Raw genomic sequence first — 13,565 nt, forward strand, 5'->3', positions numbered from 1 at the left:
ACCATGACTTCAAACTTGAGATGTACGAAATTCAAGTCTTGATATACAATCAACAAGTCAACCCAAAAGTTTTCATTAACATTTTGTTCAAACGTTCGAGTGAAAAATGAGGGAATTTGCTTTGTCATCGGAGATAAATATCTCTGTATCTACAACACTCATCACGTAACCTGTAAACATAAGAAGATATATATTTCTACGACACTATCTGGGTTGCAGGTCTCGAAGTGAAGGTAATGCGAAGTCCATAGTAAGTGCAAAGAAACATATGTTGTGGGTTTGGTTTTGATTTCTTTGCGACCCAAAATGTATGCCAATTAAATAGAGAACTTTCTTTGCAAGACTCGTGGTAATACATGTAAGAAGAGATGCCAACTTAAGAAATTTGAAAGTTTTACTTTGAATTCTATTATCATAGAACAAACTCGTTTCTTCTGTTCTGACCCATTCAATTTTTAATGTTTTCCACAAAAGAAAAAGGTTGAAAGTCATGCAGATTGGTGCATATAAATACACACGTATCTAACCTCCACATAACACATCCTTCATAATTAAGCGAACTATCTTTGTATAATATCACCATGAGGTTTCTTAATTGTTTATTCGCAGTTATAACAGTTGTATTTCTCATGAGTATGGACCTGCATGTGGTTAGTGCAGGCAGGATGTTGCATGATGAGAAAGAAAACTTGAAGACAATAACGACGGTGAACAAAAACATCGTGTTGATGGATTCGAAGCAGAGGAGCGCTCCTCCTCCCCATGGATCTAATCCGACGACCCCTAGGTCTGGTGGCCTTGCCGATACAACCATCAACCAAAGGAACTTTGCAGGCCACACTACTACTACTCCACCTCCTCCACACGATGCATACCCTAAAAATGCCGTGGCTAGATCACTACTCGCCGTGGCTACAAATCGTTAATCATTTATTTGAATGATTAACAATAACTACATAAATTCCAACCTAATAAGATATCAAATTATGTGATATAATATAGCGTTTATTGTGCAGAATAAGTAGAGGGAAAAAAAACCTATATAATGTGATATAATATAGTGTTTACTGTGCAGAATAAGTAGAGGGGAAAAACCCTAGTTGTCTTTGGATTGCTTGCAGCACACTCTACTTGAATAAGAAAATAGACGAATTCTTTTACAAATATCTTATTTTATTCTTTATGCAGTATGAGACTTGAGACGAATAGAATGTAATAAGATATTTTATTCAAGCACTATAAGATGATACAAAGAACAGTTTAAAATGTTTTATTTGAAAGTCAAACATAAGCATTATAGTAACAAAAACGTCATCAAAAGATGCGCTGCCCAAACACCATCACGGGGCAAAACAAAGAAATATACAAAAAAAAAAAAAAAAAACACACACACACACACACACACATACAAGCGTCTACAACCATATCTCCTAATATCCTAATATTGAAATCTTCTAATCAGTCGTGGAAATTTCAAGTTAGACTTGGAACACTAATGCAGTGTGCCTCGGTAAATAACCATCGCATCATAAAACATGTAACGCTTTGCCGACCTCCCATCTGCATCCCACACTGAAATCCGATGGAGTCCATCACAACAATTTAACCTCCCAGCGTCCGCCATAGGCAAATAACAAGATTCTCAATACTCATTTAAAAGTTTGTTGTGGTAAGGAAACTGTTTGTGCAAATATAGAATGCAGTAACAACATTCCGGTGATTGATCTATGTGGAGCCGAAGGCAGTGGTCATACCAGTATAACTGAGCAGATACTCAAAGCTAGTCAAGAATTCCATTTTTTTTTTCTCTTTTTCAGGTAAAGGAAAATAGAAAAGAAAAATAAAATCGTTTTATCATTTTTTATGTCCCTTAAAAGAATACAATGTTTACAAACATATATAGTATAAGTTACATCGTATCACATACAAAAAATGTGTAAAAACGAAATACATTATCAAATAAAGATTTTTTTCAGTCATTTGAATTATATTCTGTCAAACTCATATACATTAATAAGCTAATACACAATTTTTTTACAGCTTACACAACTTATTAAGCTAAAACGAAAAACCAACAGTTAGGGTCTTTCCTTAACTATTCATTAGTAAGAATATAAAATTATTTGCATATTATTTGCAAAAGAAAAAAGAAAATATCTTTGGTTGATGGTTAAAATTTTATATGTGGACGGATGTGGCCCTCTTTGCAGGATAAACTCGTCGACATCATTTTTCATGTGAGTATTGTACTCGTCATCTGGCCATGACATGCAAGAATCCTGCCTTTGTAGAGTCTTATTAATTTGTTACGACTTCAAGGGTTGGTCGGATTTGAACCACCGGGTGGGGCAGAACCCTTCTGCAGTACTTGCTTGATAATCAAATTGATAGGGAAGTTGTATGTGACAGTAGTACCCCTATCCCTAATTTGCAGAACATCCTCCTTCATCATCATGAGTTTCTCTTTCCCCTGCAAAACTCTACAGGCCTCGTGTGAGTGCATGTTCACAAGAAACACCACTACCATTGCCACCAAAAGCATATTCAAAAACTTCATGTTGTTCCTTGTTTGGCAATTAGTAATTTTTCTTTTTTCGTTCTTCTTTCTTTCTCTGTATGCAATGCAAACAAGGAGATGGAGAACGAATGAATGAATTATAGAGGACTATAGAGCTCTCTAGCTATATATATGGACCAACTTATATTATGAGTTGAATTTTCCAATAATATTTTATGAAGCTATTCTTTGTTTTGACTATTGTGTCAAAAGACCAGATATTGAATGAGTCATACAATTACAAGAAGAAACTGGGTTTCAAAAAAAAAAAAAAAACATATATATGTAAAATCACCTCAGAAAATTCCATGTCATTTCGATCGTTATTATACATTATATTTAACTATATATACATGGAATATCTCGCAATATTATATGGAATAAGGTAATAAATATTAATTAATTAACCTAGTGATAAAGTTGAGAATTGATCAATTCATTTGCTGCTTCGCAAACTGAGAACCGAGAAGTAAGGCTTGACGGGGAAGCATTAACTACGACCTTGAAAGTTTGAACGTTTGTAGTATTGGATGTGTGCTAACCTTTTACACGACATGGATTGCTCTGAAAAAAAAAAAAAAAAATGAATTCATGGTATACGACTGAAAGTCCCATTTGACTGGAATATATCATGCATGATGTGTAGAATGATTGTCTTAATTAGGTTAAATACTACCTCTTTTTATGAACACTATTCTTTAATTACTACTTTATATCTTCATTTATGTAGGGTTTAGGAGATTTCTCATAGAAACATATTAAGCTCAGGATGTAGTAGTAAGCAATTTTTTAGTGTAATTAACGGTCACACGTGACACGTGTATAATAGACTAGTGGACATCATAGTTGACATATCACACACTAGGGTATAATATTTATAAATAAATACACGCATGTTAACACAAGTGAATTAATAACAAGACATAACAGTGTGACAGTCACAACATAAAATCTCCAAGGACTGCAACTAACAGCCGAAACCAATTAAGTTTTTAATATTTTGATGATCGACAGGCACAAGGTTTGGTTTTGATATCTTTGTACCCGAAATGTGATGCTGCAGCGCAGTCTTAACAAAAAAGGTCTTTAGTTGCCAAACTTCTGCATTCATGTTATAACCATAAACCCTAAACCATGTATTATTGGACCCTGTTATATACCCTATATAATTGAGCAAATACTCCAAGTTTGTGAGGAATTTTTTTTTTTTTTTTTTTCTCAGGTTGCATTATAGACTTTCAGCTTTCAATTACTATGTTTTGTGTCATCTCTGGTTAACTAATACTATATACATGTAATCTAATATCCTAGTGGACAGAGTGTTGACTATTGACACACTCGTCTCAATTGATCTAGAAACTTTTTGACACGCCCCAACCCCGATATTCCCCAAATACTAGGATAGGCACGTGCTGGCCGACACCCGAGGGTGACGAAAGCCATTTATTGAGTGCAAATGTTGAAAACAAGGGATATATAAGGCTTATAAATATAAAAGAATAATGAATATGCAAATAAGGACCATGTTCAGAGCACACCACTAATCTAGAACACTAAAAGAAAATAATATAAAATTGAATGAAACCAAGGAGTGGGTCCTACACCAAGAGGACTCGAAGATGCCGATGCGGAAGTGCTTGGACGTCGGGATTGTATGCCTCGATTCTAAGTCCTGAAGGGGGCGCAAAACAAACATGAGTAGACAAAGTTGATATATATATATATATAATAAAACAATTATCAACATACTAACCCCCAGGTTTTATGAAAACACATATATAATGATAAACATAGGTTTTCCGAAACCTAGCATGTCGTGCAATATCTCAAATCATAACTTGTATATATAATAAACACTAGTGAATGTCCGATACAACTCTCCAGGCCCCATGCCGGCTCCCCGTCTCTGAGCAGACAGTCAGAGGAAAATACACTTCAGGCCCCATGCCGGCTCCCCGTCTCTATGCTAAATAGCCAGAGGGAACACACTCCAGACCCTATGCCAACACCAAACCGTCGCCCGGGACGGACCGGATCTATCCCTACGTCCCGTAGCGGAAAGCACCACTAGGTAAGTACAAAACCAGTTAACATACATATATTGAAAATCAACTTCATAGTATAGAGTCATCCATCATCTATACTAAAAGAGGGGTCCTAAACATGTTCTAAATATCATATCGTCATCCATCAGATATTCTATAAGAACATGGGTTATAGGAAAAATAGTAATAATTCAAACTAGCCTCAGTAAGCATGTTATCTCGTAAAACGTTTCATAAAACATAATCATCAAATCATGCTTTTCATGTATGCATTTATACTATCAAAACATGCATTTTTAGAAGGGGTCCACTCACAGTACTTTGCCGTCGAAAAGCCACGCCATCTAGCGAAGAAGGAAAAGCCACAGATAATCGCCCTACACACATAAATGGTACATTTAGTCAAACTCTACTCTAACGATTGAATTTGAGAAAACGGACATTGGAAACGGGTTCAGAACGTCGAAATTAGCCTAGGAAGGGTCCTGCACGAAACCAAAAAAAGTCAACGGTCAAAGTCAAAGTCAACGTTGATCGTTGACCATTGACCAGTCAAAGTCAATGCTGACTGTTGACTGGGTCCGGGTCAGCAGGTCAAACGGGACTGGGCTTGGATCCGGATTGGGTTAAAGGGTTTGGATTTGGGTTGGATCGCCTAAAGGGTTTGGGTCTAATGGGTTTAGGGTTAACGGGCCGAAGGCCCTAAAAGAAACGGCCCAAAGGCCTTTAAATTAACAAAACAAAAAAATAAAATAAGAGAAAAGGGCAAGGGAAAGGAACCAGGGAACAAAACAGGGGTGGGCCCGTTGGGCTCACCAATTAAGGCTCAAAAACAATTTTAAAAAAGAAAATATCCCCTAAACTTAGTGAAAAAATAAAAAATACCCATTTTCTTCCGTAAATTTCGGGACGGGTTGTTACACTTTTTCCTTCCTTAAATTATTGTAGGAGTTTCCAACTGTCCTCTAATTTTTTCTAAAAAAAGTTAACTAATATTACAAGACGCAGGGTTAACAAACCCTGGAATATCAGAAAATTTTGTTCAAGGAGTTCTTTCAGTTGTCTGCATGCAGAAGAACACAATTACCAAATTCGTCTCTACAAATTAGATATCGGTATGTAAGAGTTCCATGCCATGGTACCAAACATTATACCGCGACAAATAATTGAATTCCAACATATATAATATGCAAAATAATTTTAATCAACTCTAGAGTTTCTCTTACATGTATAGATATGTCAAACCCATCATATAAAACAGCAAGTAAATCTTTAATCAAAACTGTTATCAGTTCCTCTTACATGCATACCCATAATAAGCAACGAAAAAGAAATATCATTTCATAAAAGTAACATAACGAATGAAACTCCTAAGTTATAAATAACGATCTCGACTTGAAACACCATCCTTCTCTTGATAGCCCTAATATTATTTCTTAACTCAATTTGCGTACTTCATTGAAAATTTTATTCAAATCACGTTTTGGGGCTTTCTTAGGATCAACTCCATTATTGGGAGGTCAGTACTTTTTTGGTGCTGGCGAGCATGGCACATCTTCCGGTCGCATTAATCTGCTTTCTTTAGTTGTTGGGGTTGTTGAGCCTACTTCAGACATCTTGATCATTAAAATCGACTAAAGTGTACACTACTTCGCAACAAACAAACACAAGGCCAATTGAAGATCGCTACGTACTCAAGGAAAATTAAAGAGGGGTACGTTGAGAACTTGAGAATAGTATAAGCCTATATTTATACTAGTTTTGGTGTAGGCTTATTTTCTTTCCCGAAAACAACGGAAGTCCCAAAAAGGGTAATCCTACAAAGAACGGGAGAAAAAGGACAAAAATGCTTTTCAAACCATAAAGGGAATATAGCTTTAGAGAGAAAGGCAGTAAACAAACAGTACGATATGTAATATGAGTATATATAGATTTAGAGGCCGTTTTATACTTACGCTTTCGATGTTGCATTCCCTTTCTATGCCACTACTTTGTATTCTCTTTTTCTTCCCTTCTCCATTCTGGGCTAAATAGTGAACATGAAGATATACTCAAAAGTTATTGATCAATAATATTCCATGGACGCTTTTCCACACAAGGGAGGAAATTGGCATTGAACATGTTGGTGTTAATCAGTGAAAGACTTCTTAATTGAAAATATGATCAGTTTTTTGTTAACATGGATGTAGTACGTAATGGGAAAAAATATGGGAATCTTATCGAAACACTTTTGGTACTGTTTACTTTTAACGTTAAAGACATTTTTATCTTGAAAAGTCACTTCTAATACTATTCACATACTTCTTTATTTTGCCATTTTCATTAAAACTAAAGTTTTTGAGAACTTTTCGTTGGTTTTCGTAAAAATTATAGTATGATTTTCAAGTCCGGTTCCCGGGTTTGTAGCGTCACCAAGTATTTGCTCCTCCAGACGTATGATAATGATACTTTACATCTAAGGACAGAGTCGGACTCTCTCCTTTGCTCCCATTTCGTGCCGTGTTGAGAACTAAAACGGCTCGTGTTAGAAACACGAGTCGTTATCCCAACAAGTGAAGTCTTTTCGGAATTTCCAACCAACGAAAAGAATGTAGTGTAAATTAGTAGCACAGGCAAAAATTGAGACCAAAATGCAGACATTCCCAAGTAAATATTCAGCTTTCCACCCGGTTTGGTGAGTTCCAACATTTGCTATAATGACGAAGCAATTAGTGCGGCTAAAGCAGAGGAACTGGATCCTCTCTCCTGAGTTCAGGATGCCGAACCTCATGAGCAGCCCATCCGGGTTGTTCAAACTTGATCCAACAGCTGCAATTATTATAATTTTTAGAAGAGCCTTTTGTTTGGAGCCGTTGGATCAAATTTGGCCCAGATGAGCTGCTCAAGAGGATCCTCATCCTGAGCTTAGGAAAGGATTCAGTTCCTAAAGCAGAAACTGGCTGGCCGTGAAGAATGTGGTACAATTCAAAACTCAAACCAGATTGCGGCGTTAAACCGCAACATGTATTGCAAGTTTCGCTTTCATACAACCACGACTTCAAACTTGAGATATACGAAATTCAAGTCCTAATATACAATCAGCAAGTCAACCCAAAAGTTTTCATTAACATTTTGGTTAAACGAAATTCAAGTCCTAATAATATACAATCAGCAAGTCAACCCAAAAGTTTTCATTAACATTTTGGTCAAACGTTCGGGCGGAAAATGAGAGAATCTGTTTTGTCATCAGAGATATTTCTGCAACACTATCTCGGTTGTAGGTCTCGAAGTGAAGGTATTGCGAAGTCCATAGTAAGTGCAAAGAAACATATATTGTGGGTTTGGTTTTGATTTCTTTGTGACCCAAAATGTATGCCAATTACATAGAGAACTTTCTTTGCAACACTCCTGCTAATACATGTAAGGAGAGATGCCAACTTAAAAAATTTGAAAGCTTTACTTTGAATTCTACTATCGTAGACGAACAAACTCGTTTCTTCTGTTCTGACCCATTCAATTTTTAATGTTTTCCACAAAAGAAAAAGGTTGAAAGTCATGCAGATTGGTGCATATAAATACACACGTATCGAACCTCCACATAACACATCCTTCATAATTAAGCTAGCTATCTTTGTTTAATATCTGTAAGTACCAGATCAATAGATCACCATGAGGTTTCTTAATGTTTTATTCGCAGTTCTAGCAGTTGTATTTCTCATGAGTATGGACCTGCATGTGGTTAGTGCAAGCAGGATGTTGTATGATGAGAAAGAAAACTTGAAGACTATAACGACGATGAACAAAAACATCGTGTTGATGGATTCGAAGCAGAAGGGCGATCCTCCTCCCACTGGATCTAATCCGAAGATCCCAAGGTCTGCTGATCTTGCCGATACAACCATCAACCAAAGGAACTTTGCAGGCCACACTACTACTACTCCGCCTCCTCCACACGATGCATACCCTAATAATGCCGTGGCTAGATAACTACTCGGCGTGGCTACAGATCGTTAATCATTTATTTGAATGATTAACAATAACTACAGAAATTCCAACCTAATAAGATACATCAAATTATGTGATATAATATAGTGTTTATTGTGCAGAATAAGTAAACGGGAAAAAACCCTATATAATGTGATATAATATAGTGTTTACTGTGCAGAATAAGTAGAGGGGAAAAACCCTAGTTGTCTTTGTATTGCTTGCAGCACACTCTACTTGAATAAGAAAATAGACGAATTCTCTTACAAATATCTTGTTTTCTTCTTTATGCAATATGGGGGTTGAGACGAATAGAATGTAATAAGACGTTTTATTCATTCGCCATGAGATGATTCAAAGAACAATTTAAAATGTTATATTTGAAAGTCAAACATAAGCATTATAGTAACAAAAACATCATCAAAAGATGTGCTGCCCGAACACTATCATGCGTAGAACTGGCATTTTGGACCAGACCCTACCCAACCCGTCAATATTAGTATTTGGATGGATGCTTAACAGGTCAGGTCACTAACGAGCGAACCCGTACGAGTCACTTTGGATCAACTCGTTAGGACCCATTAGCACCCATTATAAATTATAACCACACCTTATCTTTTTCCTATTTTCCTATCTTTTTTTTTATCATCGATAATAACCTAATACTTCATTGATTCATTCATTTGATTAGTTCATGGCAATATCTCCGCAAGCATTTCCGCCGTGAAAACGCCGACCATCGGCAGGGGCCTTCATATCGCCCAAGCTAGCTCTCTGATCAAACCCTCCTCCGTTCCCTCCACCATCTCTCCCAAGAAATCTCCTCTCTCAAGCCGTTCCAGTTCCTCTTATGCCGCACTTCTCGCTCCGTGATCCGCAGGTCAACCCTCCTCTCCATCCTTTTCGAAGACATCATCCGCGGCTCCACCGCTGTCTTCTCCCACTCTATTGTCCTCTACTTCCAGGAGCTCTACATCCTGCTCCAGAGGATCTAGACCCTTCTTGAAGACTCCTCCAACGGCAGCCAGACGTGGCTCCTCCTCCAGACTGAGTCTCTAGCGAACAGCTTCCACGAGCTCACCATCGACCTCTCCACCTTAAGGAAGAGTTCTAGAACCAGACGGAGGAGAAATCCAAGTCGTAGCTCCTTGTTTGTTTACTATATATCCAAGTCAATACCTTTTTCACTGTGAGCACCCTTTTATACATCCTTGCAATTAATATGTGTAATTGTATTGGAATGCAAAAAAAAAAAAAAAAAAAAATATTGTAACGGGTGACCTAATAGATTAAGCGGTTAGGTTCAGAAGACCTGTTAGCTTAACAGGTCGGATTGAACATGACCCAAACCCAACCTGTTTACAGGTCTAATCATGGGGCAAAAAAAAAAAAAAAAAAAAAACACATACAAGCGTTTACGACCATATCTCCTAATATTGAAATCTTCTAATCAATCGTGGAAATGTCAAGTTGGACTTGGTACACTAATGCAGTGTGCCTCGGTAAATAACCATAGCATTAAAAAACATGTAACGCTTTGCCGACCTCCCATCTGCATCCCACACTGAAATCCGATAGAGTCCATCACAAGCATTTAACCTCCCCGCGTCCGCCATAGGCAAATAACAAGATTCTCAATACTCATTTAAAAGTTTGTTGTGATAAGGAAACTTTGTGCAAATATAGAATGCAGTAACAACATTCCAGTGATTGATCTAGGTGGAGCCGAAGGCGGTGGTCATACTTGTATAACTGAGCAGATACTCAAAGCTAGTCAAGAATTCGGTATTTTTTTTTCTTTTTCAGGTAACTTATTGACTATCGAGACTTCAAATTCTTTCCTTCATTTTTTTAATGTCTCATGAAAGTTGAGGTTCCTCTGTAAATCAATTAGTAATATAGAGAGTAACCCACCTCTTATAAGCTCATGCAATGTCTCTCCTCCCATCAATGTGAAATTCTTTCTCAACATACCCCCTTACGTGTGGCAACTTTCAAGCCAAACATGTGGACACCACAAACGGCGTTACGTGGAGCATGTATGGCCGTTAGACTTCACATGTGAGACAACCTGCTCTTATACCATGAAGAAAGTTGGGGCTCCACCATAAAACCAATTGGCAATATGAGAAGAAATCCAACCTCTTATTAGTCTACGCAAGGTTCTTTCCCCCATCAATATGAAATTATTTCTCAACAATGTCGAGCATCGCCTTGCCGGCCTTGGATCATAATCAAGGTATTGTTTATGTCTTCTATTTAATTACAAGATTGTCTGCATTATGTGAGCCTTTATCAAGCCAATTGATACACGTAAAGAATTATCTTTATTCCAGATTGATGTAAAAAAATTGGAATATATGGATGGTTGACTTTAAATCATAGGCAAGTTTGAAAGCAATTTCTCAGCTTTATATGTGCACTAGTTTTTGACACACTCCAATCCCGATGTCTGTGTTCGATCTCGATGTCCCACGGACATCGGGATGGTCATGTGCTGGCTGACACTAGAGGGTGACAAAAGCCATTTATTGAATGCAAATGTTGAGAACAAGAAATAAACAAGACTTATAAATTTAAATATAATGAATTAACATGCAATTGAGGAACGTGTTCAAATCATACAACTAATTCAAGATATTAGAAAAGAAATAATATAAAATTGAATGAGTAAAGGAGTGGGACCTACACTGAGAGAACTCGAAGATGCCGATGTAGAAGTGCCTTAACACCAGGATTATACGCCTCGATTCTAAGTCCTGAGGGGACGCAAAACAAATATGACTGAACCAAGTTAATATATATATATATATATATAATAAAACAGTTATCAACATACTAACCCCCAAAATTTTATGAAAACTAATAGCATAATAAGTGGTAGGTTTTCCAAAAACCCTAGCATGCCATAAAACCTTTCCTGAAACATAACTTGTATATAGTGTGCTAACTAGTGGTGTCAGTATCACCCAAAGGCATATAGAACTCTTCCTTCAGAAACTTCCTTCATAAGTATCAATCGCTCATAGGCTCCTACAACATCCAACCCAAAGGTCAATATAAGTATCAATCGCCTGTAAGCTACTACAGCACCCAACCCGGAGGTCAATATAAGTGACCACTAGATAAGCACAAAACCACTTAAAATAATATTTCCAAACATAGGTACATATATCTCAAAATCAACTTCACAGTATAAAGTCATCCATCATCTATACTATAAAGAAGTGTGTAAAAGCATGTTCATAAGCAGTATAAAGTCATCCATCATCTATACTACAAAGAACATGAGTTTGATAAAATATGGTAATTCAAAATATTCTAAGTAAGCATAATATCTCATAAAATGTTTCATAAAACATAGTCATTAAATCATGCTTTTCATGTATGCATTTCTACTATTAAAACATGCATTTTAGAAGGGTCCACTCATAGATAATCCATCGTCGAAGAGCCGTACAAAATAGGAATGACAGAATCGCAACTAATATTCGCACCTAAACACATAAAGTGTCCAATTAATAAAACTCTATTCAAATGATTGAATTTGGAAAAACGAACGTAAAAAATGGGTCGAGGACATCGAAATTAGCCTAGGAGGGGTCCCGAACTGAAAACCCAAAAAAAGTCAAAAAGTCAATGTTGAACGTTGACCGGCCAAAGTCAAAGTCAACGCTAACCGTTGACCAGGTCAACGGTTAGACAGGTCAAAATCAACGGGTTTGAGTTGGTCAACCTAGGTCAAACTGGGTCTGAGCTTGGGCCTCTGGGCTTAGGCTTGGGTTTTAAGGCCCAAGGGCCTAGGTCCGTAGGGTTTTGGGTCAAAGGGCATAGGCTGGAAAGCCCGGCCCAAAGGTCTAGTGAGTTGGGTTCTAACGAGCTGGATGCAAAGGCATAAAGGCCTAAGCCTACACGGCCCGATAAGGTTTAGGGTTTCCAATTAGGTGGGCATTGAAGTTTGGCCCGATTGTTTTTGGATTAATAAAATATATAAAAATAAAAGGGTTTGGCTTGGGTTTAAACGAACCTAAGCCCGAGTTCCAAATGCCCCGTAAGCCTAAGAGGCAGGGGTTTAGGTTTGGGCTTCCCTAAAGCTTGGGCTCAGATGCAACAGCCCGAATGCCTGATTTCGACGGACAGGACGCCGGAGCTTCCTCGGTTTCGGTTGATAGCAAAACGTCAATCTACCCTCCAATCTACTTACGAACATGAAGGTATAATAAAGGGGAAGAGGTTTTGTACCTGAGATCCAACAGAGAATGGACGAGGTGGCCGGAATCTTGTTCGAAATGCACGGGGCTCACCATATAGATTTGGGTGCCTCTGGGTGTCCTAGAGCTTGCAGAGACGAGGGGGAGTGAGAGAGGGAGTATAAGAGGGCAATGGTGGTACTGCACCGTCGTTGGGATGGCTCAAGTGTGACAGTGGGTGTCGATCGAGAAATGGGAGTGCAAGCGAGAGAGAGAGAGGGTGAGTGAGAAGGATAAAGAGCTGAGAAAGTGAGATTCAAGAGAGAGATCGAGGAAAAAAAAAGAAGAGTAAGTGGGTTAGTAGGTTGCCACGTGGCAGCCAGTGAGAGGAGGAAAATATGGATTAAGGATCCGGATAGGGTAAATAAGTGGGGACTAAATTGAAAACTTCAAATACTTTTAGGCGAAATGTAAAATTACAAACTAAATTTGCGGAGGGGTTTTACAGTTTTCCCCTTCAATCATTGTGAGGCTCAAGGTTCTAAAAGACAATAGGTACTAGTCGGGAGGAGGCAGGCTGGGGCCTAGCACCTAGGCGGCTAGGCAGAGTCTAAGCGGGCGCTTAGGCGGACTAGACGGATTTAAATAAATCCATTATATTTTGTGTAAATAAGTGTTTGTTTATACTTAAAATATATATAATTTCATCATAAATTATAAAATAGAATGATATACGTATTATGAAGTATAGTTAGGCGCCTCAGCTGGTCTAGGCGTCCTTTCTTAATTTTCAAACACCTAGGTATTAAT

The 13,565-nt window shown here is 37.7% G+C and overlaps 1 long non-coding RNA gene across 1 annotated transcript; it reads right to left on the reverse strand.

Annotated features, from left to right (window-relative positions):
• Positions 1-10,850: 10,850 nt before the first annotated feature.
• Positions 10,851-13,061, reverse strand: LOC125472527. The gene is made up of 3 exons (XR_007254490.1): positions 12,808-13,061; positions 11,498-11,598; positions 10,851-11,324 (listed from the first exon to the last, which is right to left on the reverse strand). It is a non-coding gene; the product is annotated as an uncharacterized LOC125472527 (long non-coding RNA).
• Positions 13,062-13,565: the final 504 nt, after the last annotated feature.

Source organism: the organism of the source record quoted next, unplaced genomic scaffold, assembly GCF_019419815.1.
Source record: "Pyrus x bretschneideri cultivar Hongxiangsu unplaced genomic scaffold, Pyrus_bretschneideri_v1 Contig7, whole genome shotgun sequence".
NCBI lineage: Eukaryota > Viridiplantae > Streptophyta > Magnoliopsida > Rosales > Rosaceae > Pyrus > Pyrus x bretschneideri.